The 6000-nt window shown below is 39.0% G+C and overlaps 1 long non-coding RNA gene across 4 annotated transcripts in view; it reads left to right on the top strand.

Moving 5' to 3' along the window:
• LOC309513061 overlaps positions 1-2365 on the top strand; it is a 68759-nt gene extending 66394 nt beyond the window's left edge. For all 4 annotated transcript variants that reach the window (XR_014211255.1, XR_014211256.1, XR_014211257.1 and 1 more), the window contains exons 4-5: positions 1471-1628; positions 1729-2365. This is a non-coding gene — a long non-coding RNA (uncharacterized lncRNA). The remainder of the gene's footprint in view (positions 1-1470; positions 1629-1728) is intronic.
• Positions 2366-6000: the final 3635 nt, after the last annotated feature.

Below are 6000 nucleotides of genomic sequence, written 5' to 3' on the forward strand. Positions count from 1 at the left end.
CATAGTCCAGCTTAAGTAAGTTCAGTGATGGTTCATTTTTGTTGTAAAAAAAAAAAATATATATATATATTAATTTTGTCCATTTATGTATAATTTATGATACATAATTTATAATTTATTTATGCTGCTCTGGAGAAAACAGTGATGTCATCATCCAGCTCAGTTCAGGTCTAATATAATGCTGTCAATGCAGGCAGATCAATAATATTGTTGAATATTAGACATCATCGCCACAAGGGTGACCACCTGTGATTGCTCTGTTGCAGGACGTACATGTGATTTTGTGGCAAAAATATAATATAATGAGCTGAGAAACAGGCTAGTAGGTAAAAATCACATTTAAAATACATTTATTTAAAGTTGCAGTATGTGAGATTGACAGCTAGTGGTTGAAATAGGTACTGCAGTCCAAATTCAAAATATCAGAGATCGTTGTTTCCCACGCGGGTTGCCAGTTTGAGGACACGCTACGGGAACGAGCGCAATTGACAATGGAATGCGAGGAGACTTGCAGACTGTAAGTTGATGAGTTGATTTATTGATTTATGATGAGTTGATATTGTGTTTTAATATGCTCCCATTCATAGAGATTTGTAGATGGATGTCGAGGCTTTTTAGGTAGTGTGGAATCTGCAATCTCTGACCCAGTTTGTTTGCTCGTTTCCAAGGCTGTGATGCGCTGTGTTTCCCGCCAACTGGCATCCCGGGGTGGCGAAATACTATTGGCTGAACTGGCAGTGGGCGGAGTCACACAGACCAAAACAAAAACAGACATTCCTACATGGGAACGCACATTTCAAAGTAAAATAACTGGCGGTAGAAGTGTTTTTCAGAGAAACGAGTATGTGACTCAGCATGTGTCCTAAATACCTGCAAACATATTATGGTATTTTTATGCTTTAGTACAGTCAAAAACATACTGCACCTTTAAAGTCCCCTTGTAGTCAATCTTGATCACCAAAATGACATATTTAAACGTTTTTTCCTTTAAAAAAAAATCTACATGCCTTAAAATAGCTTGAATGTAACTCGACACCCTTGCCTCATTTAGTATACGCGGTTCTATGTATATGCAAATGAGCCCCGCCTCCACTCACTCACTCAGCTCAGAGATCCACTCATTGACGATCACACGTTGATCTGATTGGTTACAAGGTAGTTTGTGACGTCAGAAACACCAGCGATTTCAAAGCGTGTTTTTGAGACTGTCTTTGGTTCACTGCAGTTTTAAGGAGAAAATACTCAGCAATGCTGTCGACTTATGAATTTACACATGCTTTGTCTTAAAGCACATTAAAAACACCACATAGACATATAAACAACATTAAAAGCTGGATTTTCACCACAGGGGGACTTTATAGCGACCTCTTCATTTTCCTTTGTTAGACTATACAAACATTAGATGTATCTTACCGGACTCATCAGCATCTTGAACTTTGTTGAAAATCTGTTGTTTGTTGGATCTGACAGGTTTGATCAACAGGTTTGGATCTCTTATCCAGTACGTGTCTAGATGAAGTCCCGGCTTCCCCTCAGGAAACATCCCTGTCTACGATTGCGCTGGCTGGTTCCCTGCTCTGGCTAGAACATGACTAGAACATTAACATGCATTTTACAAAATAAATAGGGTAAATTTTCATTTCAAATGTGAATGTGCTCATTTTTGCTTTGAAATTGATGAAAGAATCTGTTTCAAGTCAACTAACAAACATCTTGTTACCATTCCAGGGTTATCGGCTTATCTCACCGTGAGGAAGATCAGATGATCCAATCGCCCATATTCTGGATCTGCATAGCCATTAAAGTCTGAGACAAAGAGTGAATTCATAAGAGCGGCAGTGGGAAAGAAGAGAGAGTGGCCGAGCAGAGGAATGAGAGATAGAGAGAGAAGTATAATGTTACTTCCAGCTGTCCTCCGTCATCCATACTTTCGCTGGGACGTATGGCCACGAGTTAATGCCAAACATCCGGTGTATGTCAGACCCGTGAGCTTCTGCACAGGACTCAAATAAGGTCGACGACCTCTTGCACAAGGGGCCGGTCCATCATCCTATGGCAACTTTCAGAATGAGCTCAGCTGAGAAAACACAGATGTAGCCGATGCTGTAATAGACAAGAATATGTACATCAATACTGTCTGTGGTGACAGGAACTATGTGGCAACTCAAGACATGAGACATATTAAAAGTCTCTCCTGCAAATTAAAAATGTAGTTAAATTAAATGAAATTTTGCATGGAACACAGAGATACATTTTGAAGAATGTTCACGTTGCTCTTTTCCACTTTGAAATACAATGAAAGGATAATGACCAAGAGCTGTGAATAAAAGCACCATGGCATTCAGTCTTGGTGTGTTAAAACATATGTACCAGGTTTGACGTCAGTGCTATGTTTTTAAGCACATTTTGGGATATCGCTTTTTTTTTTTTTTTTGCACAATGGAAACATCAAGATGCACATAAATGATAAAAATGCGCTTAAAAAACATATGCACAAGCACAAACTACGATGGAACCACATTTACTGAATAAATACCTTGATGCGCGACAATATCCTCATGTGACTTTGGCTGTGATTGGATAACTGGACTAACCAGCAGACCAATCACATCGCAGCATCTCAAATGTTGGTTTGCTGGATCTGAAACGCCGGAGTCAAAGTCTGTGATCAGAATGATTTGGTTTAATTCCCTCCAGAAGCGTCTCACACGATTGCGTTCCCAAACACCAGTATCCCAACGCAAGAGAACATGACAGCGTTTGTTGTGTTTCGTCTGACGCTCTGAGACTCATTTATGATGGAGGGAAAAAGAGCCACAGTTTCTTGGAGCAACTTCCAGTTGTATTACAGATATTTTATGCCAATTTCCCAGGAAGTGATGATTTTGTTGTCTTGAACACATGGGACGGAAACTCACAAATGTTTTATGCGATATTACAATTTTGTGCATAAGTTAAATTCATAACTTTGAATTTATGAATATAAATATACATAGTTTTCCCATGTGTCTTATAATGCACCAAAGTTTATGAAATAAAATAAAAATTCATACAAATTTCCAGTTACCAATGCAAAGCCATCGTATGGCTTCAGAATGACTCCGACAAAAGTCATATGGAAAACCTTTTTGGAGCTTTACAGCCTCTAGTCACCATCCATTTTCTTTGTAGTAGCAAAATTACTCCTTTCCACAGAAGTCATGAAGGATTTGTAATGGCATGACGGTGAGTAAATAATGACAGAATTTTCATTTCCTGGTGAACTATCCCTTTATGGTTTCCTTATTTTGTTTTCAAGGAATCTTAAGTGAGTTCTATTTATTTAACATGTATTTATGTTGTATTTATTAGTATTTCAATGAGCACAACCTACTCTGCATTACTAGGAAGAAGATATTAATAGATGAACATGGCAAAAGAACGCAAGGCAAGGTGCGAGTCCACAATGTTATGAGGGAAAACAAGCTGCGGGAGCGCATTAGCAAAATGCAGGTATGGCAGCCGAACCTCTTTGAGTCCATTTGGAAAACACAAGAATGTTTTCAAGTGTCCTTGCATTCGCACACAGGCTGCATTTGGCAAGCTTTGAAGCCCCAGAATATAATGCATCTTAAAAGCAGCCCATGGCCTTTGAGGAGCACAGAGACCCTGAAAGACTGCTGACAAACATGCATTACTTCATTTTCAATTTTCTTTCTGTCTTTCTTTCAACTTTCTGTGCATGGCTTCTTCAGTACATTTGGTTGTTCTTCTTTTCTTTTCTTTTGTGGTTGTAGGTTGTTGTTTTTCAGTCAAATTAAAAGCTTCAAGATAACCACAGAAACATCTCTTTTCACCGTCAAACTGCTCCAAAGTTAAAACATTTCAACACTTTGTTTTTAGCTAAAGCATCTCTAACTAAAGCATTGGACTAAAGCAACAGAACACAGCTCAAAACACTGAACACAAGAAGAAAACTAGTCAAACCTGAGGATAAAACTTGTCTTTTTATCTTCTTTAATCAGTTTTCTCTTATACCCTTTAGACTGTGAGAGCTGTCATCTTATATGACACTCGTAACGTTAAAAAGCCCACAGGTCTGGCTTGCCGAGAGTGAAACGGATGTGAAGTTGTTTAATAAAACACATGATTGCAGTACGGTTTGCCTCTCAGGATGGCTGTCAGCCTGTGGAAGAGACAGGAAGGAAAAGCCTTCATAAACTCAGATGAAAGAGATACTGATGTACAGGTGCACAGCGAGGACATGTTTTATTGGCTGATTTGGGTTTTGGGCTTTATTTAATGTTTAAACAAAGGATGATGGTGTTGACACTGAATCAGCTACCAAAAACTAAACTGACTAACATAAATATTTATTCTATGTTATATAACTTGCCATATACAGTAAAAAAAAAAAAGAAAAAAGAAAAAAGAATGGTATAACATCACTTTGGGCCAAAATTACATTCTATGTAATTTTACTGTAAAATAATGTCATAATTTTTTAATAATTTAATTTAATTATTTTTATTTTTAATAAATAAAATTAAAATAATATTTTTTTATATATAAATAGTTTGTTATCAATAACGTTCATTAAGGTGTTTTATGTTACATTTTATGTTATTTAGTTAATGTTTATTGCATTATTTTAATGCCACGTGTGTTACCCTGATGGTGTTTGGACTTTGTTACTGTACACAAGTATTGGCCATGTTTATGGATAGGCCACTTACAATGAATTCTGATTCATCATGTGACTTTCTATTGTACCACCTGTATTATCATATTGGAAGGTACAAAGCATAGCTTGGTATATATATAACATTATATCACATGATGAAATAGGCAGTTATAAGTTGTAAAATATACATATGTCATCCAGTAATACCTAAAATATTGCCACCATGTTTTTTTTGTAATTTCTCTGCTGTTTATTTTTATGCAATTTATGCATACATTAAAAGACACTATTCTCTTGGTTAAAATTAAATACACTATCACTTCAAATCAGGGGTAAAAGAGGCTGGTTAGTTAGAGCTATCCAGGTAACCCTCACTCTGTTGGCCTCAAGAGGTGCACTAACGTTCTTGTTAGCGAAACATAACTCCCATGCAGGTTGGCATTGGTTTAAACCTCATTTGGAGCGGTGCAAGTAGAACTACTTGCATTGGTGCCGTGACCCGGATGAGAGTGACGTTTAGGGGGGTGAGTGTAACAGAGGCCAGTTAGTATAGAGTTCTCAACGGGTCGGGTCGGCCCGACAAACCCGACGGGACCCGCGGGTTCGGGCCGGGTTCGGGTCGAAAATATAAGCAAATGACTCGGGTCGGGTCGGACCTCGGGCTTAATCTTTTCCGCTCAGTAAAAAACAAAACAAAATTCATTTATTAATCATCGCTTCTGTTCACCGTAAAGAAAGTCTGGCTGCTGTGTGCAACGTGCATCATGGAGAGGGGCGGGGGCAGACCTGACGCCGCTCCGTGCACGCCTTTAGCCTGGAGAAGAAGATGGAGTTGGTGAAAAGTAAACTTGCCGCAGGTGAATTCACCGTCGCTACTAGGCCTACAGCCTATTTATATATTTAAAGTTTATTGTTTCAGTTGTTTGTATTGTTAAAAGGCGTGAACATTAAAGGTTGATTTGGATTCGCGTCTGCTGGTCATGATAATACGTGTATGAGAAAAAAAATTCCGACGCGGCGTCGGGCCGCGGGCCAGGTTCGGGCAGATAATTCATGTTGATGTGTCGGGTTACATCGGGTCCGGGCTTTAAAAGCCACGGGCCGGGTCGGGTCGGGTTGTAATTTTCAGGCCCGTTGAGAACTCTAAGTTAGTATCTAATGTTAGGGGCTAAAGTCTTTAGCGTCCTTTTTAGGGTGCTTTCCTCCCCTGTTGGTTGATTTGAATCCCGCTCAGATCGGTGCAAGTTGGACCAGTTACATTGGTGCCGTGACCCGGATGAGAGTGAGGTTTAAGGGGGTGAGTGTAATGGAGGCCAGTTAGCATCTTATGTTAGGGG

Source organism: Leuciscus leuciscus, assembly GCF_965113295.1.
Source record: "Leuciscus leuciscus genome assembly, chromosome: 13".
NCBI classification, from domain to species: Eukaryota; Metazoa; Chordata; class Actinopteri; order Cypriniformes; family Leuciscidae; genus Leuciscus; species Leuciscus leuciscus.